This window comes from Pinus tabuliformis, chromosome 5_1, assembly GCF_031772625.1.
Source record: "Pinus tabuliformis cultivar Carrire ecotype Pingquan chromosome 5_1, CPIR1, whole genome shotgun sequence".
Lineage (NCBI taxonomy): Eukaryota > Viridiplantae > Streptophyta > Pinopsida > Pinales > Pinaceae > Pinus > Pinus tabuliformis.
Window position 1 is genome coordinate 775,091,452 of NC_142305.1, and position 17,442 is coordinate 775,108,893.

Sequence of the window (17,442 nt, forward strand, 5' to 3'; positions counted from 1 at the left end):
TTAAAACCTCTCCACCATCACCATCACTAGTCTCAAGATCAAAAAACCAAACCGAGTTTGGATGCCTCAAAATTTCTTCACCATCCCTTAAGGAATTTTCTTTTCTCCACCCATCTGTTGAGGGCTTCCCAGAGAAAACCATCTCCACCACCAACCCTTTGAATTATCCTGAGACCACCTCACTCACATCCAAAACCTTTCAGAATCCCAAAGCTCAAATAAGAAAGAATCCCATCACACCATGCCTATCTGGAAATGGTAAGGCAAGACTAAAACCAGTGTTAAAACTCGACAAAACCCATGCTAATGAAAAAAGAAACCAAATACGCACATGCATATACCATGTATTCCAAAATCAACTAGGAAATATTACATGCAACATGTTACATGCAAGTATTCAAGTTGAAGCTGCTTGATCCAACCTTTCCTTGCTTGATCCTTACTTCCCTTTGATTTCCTTGTCCTTCCTTTGCTTTCCTTGTCATTCCTTCCCTTGATTTCTTTCCTTCTCCTCTTGGTGCTCTTCTACCCTCTGAGACTAACTCCAAAACAAAAATGACAAAAGGCCCCTAATTGATGCTCTGGCATCTTTTTATTATTGATGCCTCTAATTTCTTCATTTTCCTTAATTTTCCTTCAATTTCCTCCTCACATGCAACCTGTTACCTTTCACCTCCCTTTTCTCCTATTTTCCCTTACTTTCATAAATAAAAATGTCAATTAATGCCTCTTTGCCTTTTCAAAGCCTTTGCCATTTACTTTGCCAATTTCCCCTTAGCCATAATACACAACAAGTGATGCCCACTAGGATGCTTTTCCCAACATTCAACTTGGAATAACTATCCCATGACCTTGGTCTTATTTTTCCTTTATTAACTTTATTACATGAAATTTTAACACATATTTGTTACAAAATATTTCCCTAATTAATATTGTTGGCATGACTAATGTGCTTATATTTACAAACTGGATTTTCATAACTAGTTTTTTATGCATTATTTGTTTGAAGCATCTAATTTGTGCCATATTCTTTTATATATTGTCTCATAGAGAATAATTTAAATATTTTTTTATTTAGTCGCAATGGATTAAATTTAGTGAAGTTTTCACTAATTAAAAAGGGAATTTTCAAAAAACTCAATGAATTTTTTGTTAATGATGAAGCGGAAGTATACAAATGCAGTTTTTGGCTTTCTTTAACATATTTGAATGTGTAGACACTTCAGTCCATTTCTCGATTTGTGTGTGTCATCCTTGTGCAGGGGCCATGCTAATCTTCTCTGTTTCGTTCCAATTTTATCGGATGTCTCCGAAGAGACGTGTAGACACTTCAGTCAACTATCAAATAAATACTTTTCCCATACTTTAGTTGGTTAGAATATTTATTTGGTGTTATATATATATATATATATATATATATATATATATATATATATATTTCATAAATGTACTTGCTTTGTGTCTCCTTAGTATTAGATATTCTTTTGAGATCTCATGGAGCCAATGTCTCAGGCACATGTTGATTCTTATGGCACTTTATACACTTTTGTTCCAACATGCTAAATTTAGATTTCATTTTTTTATATGCAATCTCATATATATTGGTTGTTCATCGCAAACTATTGCTTCTTTATATTGGTCCATCTTATATCTAGAATTCTATTGACTAGATTTTTAGGTGAGGTTATTATTTTTGTTTCTTGTTTTCAGGTCATAGTCTTCAAGCAACAAAATTACTTGCACAAGTTTGTTCAAGCAACTTTGGATGCATTGTCAGTGGAGAAAATAAAAGGAAACCTTGTTCATTTATTCACTGATATGGAGAGAATAAAAGTTCCTTAAATGAGTTTGTTAGGTTATTATTTCATATCTATCTTCCCCATTTTCTATTAAGGTTATAACTTATATTAAATTTTACCAGGTACCTGCTTTTATTTATTATATTGAATTCTATCTACATCAGTACCTCTATGTTTTGTTGGTTGCATAAATAACCATTTGTGATGGTAATTTCGGAGAATTTACTTTTATATCTTATGTTTGTTATACTTGGGATGATTATTGAGGTTCCCCTCCTCCAACATTCAACTTGTAGTTGAACTAGCTTACACATCTACAAGGGAAAATTTCGGTAAGTAGTCTCTAGGATTTGTCAGGTTTGTAGGTTCCTGACAAATCCTAGAGACCAACAAAAGGTTTGATACCAACAACCTTTTGAGTGGTGAAGGTTTTTGTTCTAATCCCTTATACTAATTGGTTCCTCTCTTAAGGATTTCTTTACTCCAATTTCTAGTAGACGGGTATGCCCTTGTGGGGCTCTGAACCATTTCCATTAGATAGATGACAGATGAAACAATTCCTGCTTTTGTTGTTGTTGTGAAAAATGTTACCTATAATTCACTATCAAACATTGTCAACATATCTATTTCATTAAATCCTTAAAACTTAACATGATTGATTTATCCCAACCTAGCATGCAAGTCATTCTCGAATACTAATTCAATGTTCTTGGCCAAAATTAACATCAAGTTCAAACACATTTTTGGGAGGTGTTTTTTTTCTTTCTAAATTACAAACTCCATCGCAATTTTGACATCTAAAAGTCACAATTTTGATGGCTAGACATAATATTAATTCCTACGTAGAGAACGTGACAATTCTTATGCAGAGAACATTGCAATTTTGATGCCCAAACATCGCAATTCCTATGTCAAGAACATGGAAATTCCTACATAGACAACATCACAATTTCCAACTCCATCACAATTTTTATGTATAAATGTTGTAATTTCAACGTATAAATGTCGCAATTTTGATTCCCAAATCTCGCAATTCCTATGCAGAGAAAGACACAAACAAACTATCTTCAAATGAGATGCGATGACATTTTTTGTTGAAATAACGATGCTAATAATTACAACAACAATAGTAGTTGAAATTTTAACAATCAAGGAGATTTTGAAAATATGACTGTAAAATGTTCGACATTTCACAAAAGATCTCTTTTGTCATTATAGCTACGAATTCTCATCGCAAGAAAGACAAAGGGTCATTGCAATTTAGTGTTATATGTAGTAGTGAGAGAAGATCATTCTTTTGAGGAGAAAGTGGTGGCTTAACATTCAATATTAGAGCCAGTGATGCAGCATTGTAATTGTGTATCTTAGAACTTTCACTTAATGTTTTGGAGTTCTTAAAGCCAACACACTTTCATGCATTTATCCTTAATTTTGTAAGACTATTCATTCATTTTTGCGATGTATGTTTGTGTTTCATACATGCTAAATAAGATGAATTATTTTGTTGGCTTTGGTACACATATTTGAATTGTGTGTCCTTATTTTCTTTCATTATCATTGTTAATTTGTGAACTATTTCGTGGATTAATGAACGATTCTTTATACATATATGTCTTTGTCTTTATTAGGATAGTATTATTACTTTTCTTTTGAAGGTTCACAATTTCTTTTCCCCTTCATGAAAGTACCTTGTACACATTTTAATCGTATGTTTCACAAAATTTTTCTTAATTTCTTATCTCAAAAGTATATGTGTTCTCTCTTATGTGTTAATTGTAGTGAAGGAAAATCTCTAAGAAAAAATGTTAATCAGGCCTTTGTTATGGATGGGATTCTTATCCCAAACAATGTGAAGCCTAATTCAGACTTCATACTAGGGATACCCCCTACCATTGGTTGTATCCAACACCGTCAATGGATTTAGTGCTAAAAGGAGGTCCAAATGATAATTTGATCCCGTTGATTATGTTTTGAACCTTTATCTTCAAATGGCTCATCCAAATCATAATCTCAGAATTTTTTCCAAAGAACTTGATCTCAAAATCCCCATGGAAATTATTCATGACTTGTCTCAGTTTAAATTTCAAGGTGAGGGTGAACTAACTATGCTTGGGCATATGAATCAATTCTTTCATTTTTTTCTTTCTAATGGAATACATTGTAAGGATGTAATACATATACTATTCACCCTCACACTTGAACGTCAAGTGTTGGTGTCATAGATTACTAGTTTCTTTTATTTATTTATTTGAGAAACTTGTTAAGGATCTTCATGAAGCTTTTTATGGGTACGATTATCAATATTGTAAAAGCATCAACAAGCTTAGTATGAAACCCAATAAATCATTAGAGTATTTTCTTGGTCAATTTGTTCACCTTTGCTATGAATTTTCCAAAGAATATTTGGATTGGGATTTCATGAGTGAGAATTTTCAGTGTTTGGTCCTAATATCTTTGAAACAATTAGAATCTAAATTGCTAGTTTATTTTGATCTTCCAAGTAATATTGATCATGAGGCACCCCAAATCCCAGAGGAGGAACTTGCTACCATTATTGTCCCTTCTTCTCCTCCCTTTTCATTTCCAAACAAGGTAGTCTCTAGTGTTATTGTTGAACTTGGGAAATCCAAAAATAAAATTTTCGATCCACTTATACCACCTTCATTAACTTCCCATGATCAGGATCTTATCCAACATAGCCTTGAATTTTTTGACAAATTCATAGAGCCTAATGTGAAGGTTGATCCCTTGATTCCTTGAGACAACATTAATGTGCATAATATTAATATTGAATATGAGTCAATTGAAAGTATTGTTTCTTCAATGGAAACCTTCTATCCACTATCACCTACACCTCATGGGTTTTTGTACCTCAATTTGGTTGATCAATCCACTCCACTAGCAATTGCTTTAGATACTCTTGATTCTCAATTTGCTGGTCCAAATGGTAATAAGGTACAAGGTGGTCACGTCTCACAAGTAAAGGAGTCGAAGGATGAAGACACATTTTATCTCTCTTCTCTTTTTCAAATTCCTCTATGTCAGAATAATGTTCATGCATTCTTTGTTGATCAAGAATATTGTGACCCTAGTTATCATTCGAATGAAATCAAGATGTTTAATTAAATCAAATTCTTAGATGATCATCATCCTCTCACCAATGACTCCTCTAATTTAGGTGGTGATGAGTATGAGTGTACATCTCTTGATCTCTTGATTTCTCAAGGAGACCTAGATTTGTAAAGCTCGGTTCTAGAATCTGACTAGATCAAGGGAGAATCTCTTACAAAATTTCTATACTTAACTCACTACACTTTGTGTCCCCGTGTATTTAATGAATTGATTGATGATGAAAATATCCCATGTTCTTCAAACTTACAATCTGATGAATTAGATTCAAAGTTGACATAGGGTGGTAAGGTCACCCATGATGAAGGAGAAGATAAGTAATCATTGAACATCTTTCTTATAGTTTACAATCTCTAGTCCTAGATGGGCTTAATTTATTTTCTCATGTTTTTCATGAGACCCTTCTGATTTTTGCATCTTCAGTTATAAATATTGAAGAATATTATGACTTAGTTGATCTATTGGTGATGTTGAGACATTTTGTTGAAACTATTGGTTCCTACAACTGCCATATGATTCATAATGATCTTATTTAAATAATTGATGATATATTTCTTCACACAAACACCGACCTAGACATTCTTTAAAAATTCAATCATCCAACATTTGAAAGTTTGGGGACTTTTCAGGAAGTTGAGGATATTCAAATTCAATTGATAGTTATGTCAAGTTCTCACAATTCTGATGGGATCTCCAAACTAGGTCATATTAGAATTTTTTCCCATAATTCTTTTCTCAATATTGTTTCACTGGATGTAATCTCACTCTTGAAGGATTTTCAATGTTTTTGAGTTAATTATCTTAGTCCTCAAGATAGAGTTCCTCATTAGATATAAAATTATTCTTTTCATAATTCATCATCATGTAAATCCCTTGTATTAAACCCAGGGTTTGAGTACATATCTCTTACATATGTACACATCTTTGAAACTTGTCTTTCAAATTATCACTAGCTAGAATATTCCCCCCTGCCAAACTCCTCCATGAATGTCAGTTTCTTATCTCTCTAGTGTATTTTACGAGGTTAATAATTTTTCTGGAACAATCAATCTTCTTGTGTCATTCAATTCTTGAATCAATTGGCATAGCAAGACCCATGTGTTGACAAGCTAATTTCTCAAATTGATATGAATGTCAAATGTCATTTGACATATGCTTCTAATATTTTGTTAGCCTGGTATCCTAATTGGTTTCTCGGATTTACAATTCCAGAAATTGTTTCTAATCCCCTAAGCTTTCATGTTACTAGTCTAGTGCGTAACCGGATACAAGGGTAACTAATAGAGAATCAAGAATCTTATATGCCAATCCACTAATGCTATCTTACTACTATCCTTAACATTTATCATTCAACTAATCATTTTCCCACTCATGTATCTCATCAAGGCCATAAATTCTTACAATTCATCATTTCACTACTCAGATGCTTGTCAAGAAGTCGAGGCACTTTAGTTTTCATTGATGGTAATGTTAGGTGTCCACGATCTTGAAAATTTTCCTGAATGACATCAGATCAAATTTCCCTCGTAAGATTCTCTTTACAATTTGATTGCATTGATTGAAAGTTCATTTCCCCAAGAGTTTCAGTGTTTTCCAAAGGGTTGTTTGGAATAACATGATCAAATCACTGATTGGATAGAGGAATCTGATTTAGCAATCTCTATCATTAATAGTATGTTTCAGCATTACAAGATATTTTGTAAGAACAAAAGGGCAGACGAATGCACATATGTGGGATGCTTGCAGGATTCTTATGTTCATCATCTTATCCAACAAGGTAAAATTGTTGACTCGTTAAAGGAAGAATTTATAGCACACCTTTCTATTAGTAGATAAGGCCTTTAATTTTTTGGGAAAATTATTCAAGTAGACATCTTCATTTCTACACATTGTCTTATACTGTTGCTAATCACTTATATCTTTCTTCTTGCAGGTCTGGAACAGCTCCCATGGATGCATTGGAAATTTGACTTTACATGATCCCCAACTTTCAATTAAACAAATTAGGGTTTAGGTCTAGTTGCAATCTAGTTATTTTTGCATTGCATTGTAACACATTTCACACTTCCCCTTCCTCATTTGAGTTTTGTTGTATGCATGCCCTTTACTAGTCTTTACTTTTCTTTCTTATTTTTTTTTCTTTTATGTTACGTCCCTTTCTTTCATGTATTTTCTTATTTTTTGTTTTTAATAAGACTATGTATGAAATTTGTCCTATTTGGCTCTATGGTAATGTGGAAAAATTCGAAAGGGAAACTATGACAACTGGAAACACTTGGCTTATATTTGGTCTACTTCTTTGTTTGGGCCTAAATATATTTTAAGGTCAATGATGCATGTATAGAAAATATGTTTCATCCTAAGTGAAAACTCAAGTAGATCTACGATGCTCATATCTATAATGGGATCTTCTTTCCTTGAATTGTCTTTTATATTGATTGGTTTTAATGTGTTAGCTTAGTCGAGTAGAGAAGGGAAATGAGGAAAAACTTAAGTGAGCATACTAATTTCAAAGGTGTATGCATAAGAGTCTCTACAAAACAAGGAACAACCTCCCTTCTTCGTAAAATAAGGCGGGATCCATCTTCCTCCCTTAGTGAGATAAACACTAATAAAATGCCAATGAGCATGAAGTAATAAAATAAATATAGGGTGAAAGAAGTGAAAGGCTCCCTACATGGAGAGGTGAAGCAAGAAACTTCACTATAGTACTAAACAGGTTTGTTGGCAATGAAGCAATTCTTGTGATTCCTTGAGATGACTCCATTAGGGTACTGAACAGGCTTTCTGGAAGTAGAACAACACCAGAGGCGATTATAAAACTATGAATATCTTAAACTCATATAACTCATATACTCCTACTCCCTAATCAAAATAACTAAAGTTTGCCTAGTCTTTTGAAGTGTGTTAAACCAAGATAAGTAAGGAAGCTAGGGTGATCAATACAATGAGACAATAATTCCATAATTCTAGACCTCATGCTCAAGGTTAGGCGTAAATACATAATTTGGGGCTCTTCCAGTGAATCACCTAGTGTGGTAGTTGCTCTAACCCCCTCCAAAAATTTTCCTACCTTTACATTTTGGAGGCTCCTTATGATCATGCCATATTTCATTTCAAGCCATTAAGGTCATGTGTCATCATGTTTTCTAAGTGTTCAACTCTCCCTTTAGGAATCCTAAGTGTTGAACTACTTACTTTCACATGCCCAACTCTTGATGTCTTCACAAGCACACTTTCTAAGATAGGCTAAGCACACTTCATAGTGACAATGTTGCACACTATTTATCAATAGTCATTGCATAGTCCTTACTGACAATGATTATGCAGTCCTTTCCAACCATGATTGCATAACTCCTAGAGACAGTGTGATACCTTTGCAAACAAAGATTGTGCAATCCATGTTGATAGTGAGAGCGCACTTCTTCAATTTAGTACTATCACACCTCGTAGTGGCAGTCAATTCACTCTTTGCTCCTAGTTTCCTTACATGCACGAAGCATAATCACAAACCCTAACCTTAATTTAATGTCAAATCTCCCTATATGAAGAGACCATCCTAGACTTCATTTCACATTCATCTTTTTCTTTTGACCTCTGTGCACTTTTGGAGCACAAAGAGCTTTCTCACACTGAGTGTTGCAGGTGTGTTATAGTCTGAGTGAGTTTCTCAACTATTTGCGTCTGTCATTTTTTCTCACTCTTTCTTTTGTAAGTGTTTATTTTTCTTTCTTTTATTCTTGCAATATGTCTCTTTTTCTTTCTTTCGTTTTCACATGTCTCACTTTTTCTCTTTCATGTGTCACTTTCACTTGTTTTCTTATATTTTGTTAAGATCACCTTGGCATAACTTCTAGAGGAAACTCCAACTCACTCTCTTGCACTAGTTGATTCTATTTATCATTAGAACATATTTTGGACATATTCCCATGGCATAGCACACCTTTTGGTTGCATTCGGCACTCGTGTTGTAAAGATATGTACCCTAATTTTCGCACTTGGAAATATCTTTCACTTTATTGTCATTTCATTATTTGCATGTTGGATTTGGGTACTGTGTGTCTTCTTGTCATATGTGTGATTGTGTATGTGTGTGAGATCATGTTCAAGACCTGTTATGCATTCTCTTTCTCTCCTCTTTGTTCCACTAATCTCACACTTAGTCAATTTTGGGATTCTTCCTTGTCCTCACATCATGCGCAAGTTATGAACACATTTAACCTTCAGCCAAGTGATGAGTGCATTGTGCACTTCCAAGCCTCAGTCATGAGCCTCTTTCTACTTACACTTTTCCTCTGCACCCATCTTGAGGGAAAATCCATTCACATTGCACATTTTGCATCCCTAGAACATAGTCACTCAACACTTGTTGCTTACACTAGCCCACTATGCAAAGCCTTGATCAGTCCTACCTTGTTTTACACGTTGAGAACTCCCAATTGATAGTAAGGCCACCTTTGGCTCCTTGTAATGGCAACCTATGCAATACCAAGGCCTCCCTCTCTTCACTGTGCATTGAACATTCCTAGGGCACAGGGCCCCAACTTTTTGTTGATTACACTTGCGCTCTGTGTAATGCCTTAGTCAGCGTCACCTCCATTGAACATTGTACATTCCTAGTTCATAGTAGGCCATCTATTCATCCCTGTAGTGGCAACCTATGAAATGCATAGAATCTCCTCCTCAATCATTGTGCATTGCACAGTCACAATGCCTAAGCTTGTCACCCTTATCTCTTGGACATGCCCTTTGCGCCCAAGTCTTACCTCTTTCTCTTTCCATTACATAATGCACATTTCTAGTGCCTTAACCTTCACCCCTTGCCTCCTGAATCTGTGCTTTGTACCCAAAAAATCCTCTCCCTCAGTCCTTATGCATTGTCCCACCACAGTCAACATATTACATGACCATAAGGTAGAATAGGTGATTTTGAGACTGATATTGTCTTGCCATGATTGAATTACATTTGCAGGTACTATTACCTCAACATGGCAGATGATAGTGAAGGAGGTCATCAATAAGAGGTTTTAAAAGGACACTTGTGGAGATAAAATACAAAGATGTATGGTTCATAACTAAAGGAATCTTGGACTACGATAGAGAGATGGCAACTCAAGTTAAATTAGAAGGTTCCAATACTTATTGAGAACCTTTCGAGGGTGAAGATGAAGCATATCTAAAATCAATCATGCATAGTTAAAGATATAGCAACAAGGAAAATAAATTTCCATTGATACATCACAATGAAGTTTCATGTCACAATCGCCAAATTATAGCCTCTCAAATGTGAACACAAGAGTCTATGTTGGTCCATGTATTTTCACCACATTATTTGTGGGATATAATTTTGTAATTTTGAAACAAAAAAGAGAAAATTTAAAATGTGTGGAAGCCCAAGGGTCACACATAGAATGTGAAAAGTCACTAGGAAATCCAAGAGTCATGTAGGAGCTCGAAAGTCATATGGGAGCTCAAGAGTCATAAGGGAGTTCAAGAGTCACATGGAAGGTGAAGAGTCACCCTATTTGTTTTAAATAAGTCATCATGCCTCAAGTAAAAGGACTTTTCACCTTGGATCCTCAAGCTCGGGATAGGAAAGAAGATCATTATTTTGAGGATCAAGTCGTGTCTTAATGTTCATTACTAGAGCTAGTGAAGCAACATTGTAATTGCGTATCTTGGAACTTTCACTTTATGATTTGAAGCTCTCAAAGCTAGCACAATTTCATGCATGTATCGTGAATGTTGTAAGATTATTCTTTCATGTTTTTGATGTATTTTTTTGTTTCATATGTGCTATAAAAATAACTATTTAATACTTTGGCTTTGGTACACATTTTTGAATTGTGCATCCTTATTTACTTTCATGATCATTTTTACTTTGTGAACTATTTTGTAGATTAGTTAACGATTCCTTCTACATATGTGTTTGTATGTGCCTTTATTATGATAGTACTATTACTTTTCTTCTAAAGTCTCATGCTTTCCTTTCCCCTGCGTGAAATTACCTTGTACACATTGCAACTGTTTGTTTCACAAAATCTTACTTACTTTCTTATCTCAAAAGTATATGTGTGTTCTCTTATGTGTTAATTGTAGTCAAGGAAAATCTCTAAGAATCAATGGAATTCAGGTATTTGTTTTGGATGGGGCTTCTATCACAAATGTTGTGATATCTAATTGGGACTTGATACTGGGGAGACCCCCTACTATTGGCAGTATCCAACACCATCAACAAGATATTCCCATGCTTTGTTCCTAAGTAGATTGTTTGTGAGGGTAGCACCCAAATATTTGGATGGGAGATACCTCATTTAAATTCCAAGTACTTGGGAAATATGTACTTGGATGATAAGAGGGGTGTTAAAGAAGAAAAGTGGTAAATTAGCTATGTTGATGAAGGTAACAAAGGCATTAGAAAAGGTCTAAAGAATTTTCTTGAGAGTTGAGGATTCTTTCACAGTAGGAATTCCCATCAAAAGGGTATCATATACAAATTGATGGTGTGAAGAGGAATTATTAGGAGATCCCAGGGGAAGACCCTGAAGATTTCCTTGGAAAAGGGCATTCCTAATAATCTGTCTGAAGCCTTCATCCATGGTAAAGAAAATGTAAGGTGAGAGAGGGTATCCCTATTTGATATGTTGAGAGGATACAAAAGTGGGGCAAGGAGAACCATTAAATTGGGTGGAGAAAAATGTTTTTATGATAAGAGCCATAACCTAATGAATCCATCTTTCATTAAAGATGAAAGCAGTTAGGACATGGAAAAGAAATTTCCATCTAAGTTTTTCAAAATATTTATACATATAAATTTTAATGAGCATACATAAATGCTTGGAGGATTTGAGTGAGTGGATGTGTTCATGAGCTAATATAATGATGTCCAATATTTGTCGACCTTCCACATAACCTGTTTTCTCTCAGGAAATGAGGGTTGGGAGGAGAGGCTTGAGGCGGTTAGCGATGACCTTAGAGATGATTTTATAGATGAGATTTCAAAGGGAAATAGGGTGATAATTAGAGGTTTATTTGGAGTGATAAATATTTGGGATGAGGGCTATGAAAGTAGCATCAAGGGAAGTAAGAATAGAGGTTGAGAGATGAGAGTCTTCCACTAATTTCCAAATGTCATTTTCCATAATTTTCTAGTAGGATTGATAAAATTTGGAAGTGAAGCCAACACCTCCTGATGATTTTCCTTTAGGAATATTCATAACAAATACTTCCACCTCTTTAATAGTAGTCTCTTTGAGGGTAAGGGAATTTTTATCACTTGTAAGAAGTCTTAGAATATTTCTAGTGATTTTTGGTTTATCTGGTCTCCTGTTTGAAGTTGTCTCTGATATAATGGTTTGAAAATGTTCCACGATTTTTTGCATGATTGTTAGAGTTTTGTATATTTAGAGTTATATTTTTTATCATGTTATCAATCATATATCCATGAAATAATTTAGATTTTCTTTCCCTTTCTTTGACCCATTGGATGCATGAATTTTGTTTCCAAAAAATTTCCTCTTGAATGAATATTTCCTCTAATAGAGATTAGAAGGAAGATTCTTTCTTAGTGAGGTATTTAGTATGGCCATTTGTTATTATGTATTATTGAGTATTGTCCATTTCTTAATACAATCTTATTTTTTCTTTAAAAATGCTGCAAAAATTTGTGATATTCCATTCTTTGAGTTTTTGTTTTAGGAGCTTTTGTTTTTGCTAAAATTGAAACATGATGGTTCCAGGAATATTTTTGTTAGGCCAGGAGTAACTCCAGTTTGGCAGAAAACTGATTCAATTTATTTCATTAGGTAGCTATTGTTATATACAAAGGATGTGACTGCTCAGTTCATCTCCTGATGACTGTTCACATTCCTAATTTAACTATTTACACAAATTCACCCAATCGCAGAGGATTAGGTGTCAACATTCCCCCCCTTAATCTGAAGGGATGTTGGTGAGTCCAAGCATCGTTCTGAATCTTTCAAGCTTTTCTCTTCCAAGCGCTTTGGTGAAGATGTCTGCAATTTGCTCATTTGTGGAACAATGACGGAGATGGATTGTTTTGGCCTCAACATGATGTCGGATCAGATGATATTTAGTATTGATGTGCTTTGTACGATCATGGAACTTTGGGTTCTTGGCCAACTTTATTGTAGAGGTGTTGTCAATCATGAGTGGAGTTGATTGTACTTGTTTTACCTGCAAATCTTCAAGAATTTTCTTGAGCCACACAATTTCTTTTGTTGCTTCAGCTACTGCCACGTATTCTGCTTCTGTTGTGGAATCTGTTGGAACTGATTGTTTGCGTGATCTCCAGGAGACAGCTCCTGATCCAAGACTCATAGCATATCCTGAAGTAGATACCCCAGTTTCTTTGTCTCCATCGAAGTCTGAATCAGAGTATCCAATCAAGCTGAAGTCATCCACCTGTGTATACTTGATTCCAAGGTCTTGAGTTCCCTTCAAGTACCTTAGAACCCTTTTTGTAGTAGACCAATGTCCCTCACAAGGCTTTTGCATAAACCTGGAGAGCATTCCAACAGCAAATGAAATGTCTGGTCGGGTAGTAGTGAGGTAGATGAGACTTCCTACAAGCTATCTATACTTTGTTGCATCCTCAAATTCCTTTCCTTCAATAGATGTGAGATTTAAGTTTTTTTCCATTGGAGTAGAAAGAGGATTGCACTTTGTCATGCCAAATCTGTTTAACAAATCTCCAATGTATTTCTTTTGAGAAAGAAATATGGATTTTGGATGTTGGGTTACTTCAATGCCAAGATAGTAATGAACATAGCCCAAATCAGTCATTTCAAAACTTTTCCCCAATTCCTTCTTTATGGATGCAATGTAGCTTTCATTATTCCCTGTCATTAAAAGATCATCTACATATACCACAATATATACAACTGTTTTTCCAACTTTCTTGACAAATAAAGTTGCATCATCAAGATCAAAATTATTGAAGTTGAGTTTTAGAAGACGCTCAGTTAGTTTTTCATACCAGGCTCGCAGTGCTTGTTTGAGGCCATATAAGGACTTCACAAGTTTGCATACTTTATGTTCATGTCCTTTCATAGAAAATCCTTCAGGCTGGGACATAAAAAAATTCTCTTTTAGATCTCCATTCAAGAAGGCAGTTTTTACATCCATTTGATGGACTTTCCAACCGTTCTGAGCTGCTAGTGCAAAGAGTGTCCAGATGGTGGCCCATTTTACTGTGGGGGCAAAAGTTTCCTCATAATCGACCCCTTCCTTCTATGCAAAACCTTTTGCCACAAGCCTAGCTTTGTGCTTGTCAAGTGAACCGTCAGCTTTGTACTTGTTCTTGTAGACCCACTTGCAGCCAATTGGTTTGGTTCCAAATGGAGGATCAACCAGCTTCCAAGTGTCATTCTTTATGAGGGCATCATACTCCTTTTGCATCGCTTCTTTCCATTCATCATGAGAAGTAGCTTCTTTGAAGGAAGTTGGTTCAAAATCTGTAGACAAGTTCAATTCACAATCATAAGAAACATCCATATCAACAGGTGAATTAGAGTCATCTACATCACCTCCATTTTGTCGGTTTGAATTTCTGGTTCCTGTTTTTCCAATTTCATCAGGATGAACACTTTCAAGTGTCTTTGTTAACCACTTTGGGGGACCTTTCTGAGATGGTCAAGGCTGCTCTGTTGATTGAGTTGGGACTGAATCAAGATTGAGTCTCCCAATTATATCAATTACATCACTTAAAGCATCATCCATTGTTGGAGTTTCATTCGGGGGAGAGTGTTCTTCAGAAGAAGATTCCACATGTTGATCTAGAATAGGAATCCCCCCTTCAAGATGTGGAATCTGATTATCAAATTCTTGAAATGATTTTGTTTTAGTGAATCTATCCAAGCGATCAAGTTGCCGTTCAACAACATTGTCAGTTTTGGATGATTCAAGAAAAATTACATCTCTAGATACAACAAACTTTTTATTTACTTCATCATAGAGACGGTATGCTTTGGAGGTGTTTGAATACCCCAGGAAGATACACTTACGACTTCTAGCACCAAGTTTGTTTCTATGTACCTTTGGTATCAAAGCATAACAGGTGGAACCAAAGACCCTGAGATGTTTTACCGAAGCAACATGTCCATACCACAATTCATAAGGAATCTTGTTTCTTATAGCATTAGATGGACATCTATTCTTTATATATGCAGCACATAGAACAGCATCAGCCCAAAACATTATCTTTACATTTTTGAAGAAAAGCATGGATCGTACCATATTCAAGATTGCTCTATTCATTCTTTCAGCTACACCATTCTGTTGGGGATTATAAGGCACAGTTGTTTGATGTTTGATCCCATGTTGGCGAAGATAGTTTTCAAATTCATTTGATGTATATTCTTTTCCATTATCAGTGCGAATAGACCCAATATGAGATTATGCATCATTTTCAATCCATTTATGAAAATTCTTGAATGTTTGGAAAGCATCAGATTTGTTCTTCAATAAATAAACCCAACACATTCTGGTGTAGTCATCAATAAATGTCATGATATATTTATTTCCATTTGCAGAAGGAACAGGCATTGGACCACATAAATCTGAATGAATAAGTTCAAGCTTCCTATGTGCTCTTGAATGTGAATCATGGAAAGACTGTTTGCTATGCTTTCCTCTAATGCAAGCATCACATTGCTTAAGTTTTCTAGGAATTGTAGGCAAACCAGCAACACCATTTTTCTTCAATAAGTGGAGACTGTCATAGTTTAAATGTCCAAATCTAGCATGCCATAATAAACTTGATGGAAGTGTACCTTCTTCATGATGAGAAATATATGAGAAATGTTGTGCATGAGCAGAGGTTCCTTGCAGTTTGAGAAGCCTTTCTTATTCTATTCCCCTCATGACAAGTGAGTGGTCAGATGCTTTTCTTACCTCAAGCTTGCCATCAAACATATGAATGGAGTGACCTAGCTGGCGGATGTGGACCAAGGACAGAAAGTTTCTTTTGAGCTGTGGGAGATATAGAACATGATCCAGAAGAAATTCTGGAAGACCACGTAGTTTAAGCCTGATTGTGCCAAGCCCTGATGGCTTGATTTTTGACTAATTTGTAAAGTATATTGCTCCATCAACATTGTCAGTGAAATCTTCAAAAAAATCTTTTCTATGAGTCATGTGACAGGTTGCTCCTGAATCAAGAAACCAATCATTTCTCGAAGAAGCAAGTGAAGCATTAAACAAATCTTCATTTACTCCAATGTTACATTGTGCATCTATATAGTGAGCAGATTCAGGTGCTTTACCTTTGTTTGTATCATCAGTTTTACCTTTCTGCTGGTTTCTTTTCTGCTCAATTTTGTCCCATGGTAGCTTGCATGTAGAAGCATCATGTGATCCATTTCTTTTGTAGCGAATGCAATGTAAGTCTGCCTTTTCTCCTTGAGAATGTCTGCCCCCCTGCCTCTGAAATATCTTCCTCTTCCTCTTCGTCCACCTCTTCCTCTTGTAGAATCTTGAGCAGGATGTTTTTCTTTATGAGCAAGGCACACAGTCTCTTCAGAAGATTCGGGGGCTGTCTTCTTTCCAAAGGCTTTCTCTCTTTCAACAAACTTTTTCACAAGAGAGTCAAAGGTTATATCTTTAAGATTTCCATTTTCTTGTAAAGACTCAAGATAATTGGAGTAAGTAGGATAGAGTGCCTTGAGAAAAGCAATAAGAGGGATATCCAGCTCAACCTTATTGGATTTGATATCATGCATTATAGACTTTACTTCAGATGCAAGAGCAAGAGGATCATTATTTTTCAGTTCAAGAGTGAAGAGTTTAATCATGAGCTGAACAACTTCAAGTGCAGAATGTGAGTCATAGAGTTCTTTCAGCTTTTGTAAAGCTTCAAAGGCAGTTGAATATGATGAAATATGGCGACTCACCTCTTCATTTACAGATGTTGTGATTAATGCATAGGCTTTGTTGTTCTTGTTTTCCCAAATGACGAGCTCTTTGTCTGATGTAGGCTGTACTGGGTCATTGTCTCCTTCTCCGACACACACTCCTTTCCACAACTCATTGAAGATGAGGGTGTGTTTTATCATCCGGGACCATTCAGGATAGTTCTCCTTGCCAGTGAGAACTATTCCTACCATAGAGATGATTGAATGCATTCTGTAAAAAAAAAAACTTCTGCTGATATACAGTGAAATTGTACTCAAAAATTTCTGTGGGAAACAATTTTGGTTGTTTAATTCATATCACAGTCAATAATCAATCATTCACCGCGAGCTCTACAAAGTTGGAGCAGCAACGACATCACAATTTCAAAGCTCATTGAAAGGAAAATACCATAAATTCCTTTGATTCTCTAGACCTTGAAGCCAGTAAAAAATATGGCAGTGTTAAAGTGCTGGACAGTGTTTAAAAAATATGGGACAACTTTAAAGACATTTTTAAAGACATGGTCAATAAATTCGCAGGCCACTTTAAAAAATGAGGCCAGCAAAACGGATATGCGAAGCGAGGGCGTCCCTTACGCTTT

The 17,442-nt window shown here is 35.4% G+C and overlaps 1 non-coding gene across 1 annotated transcript; it reads right to left on the reverse strand.

The window, feature by feature from the left end:
* Positions 1–1,216: 1,216 nt before the first annotated feature.
* On the reverse strand, positions 1,217–1,319 carry LOC149167229 (U6 spliceosomal RNA). Its single transcript, XR_016261005.1, has one exon. It is a non-coding gene; the product is annotated as a U6 spliceosomal RNA (small nuclear RNA).
* Between the last annotated feature and the right edge of the window lie 16,123 nt (positions 1,320–17,442).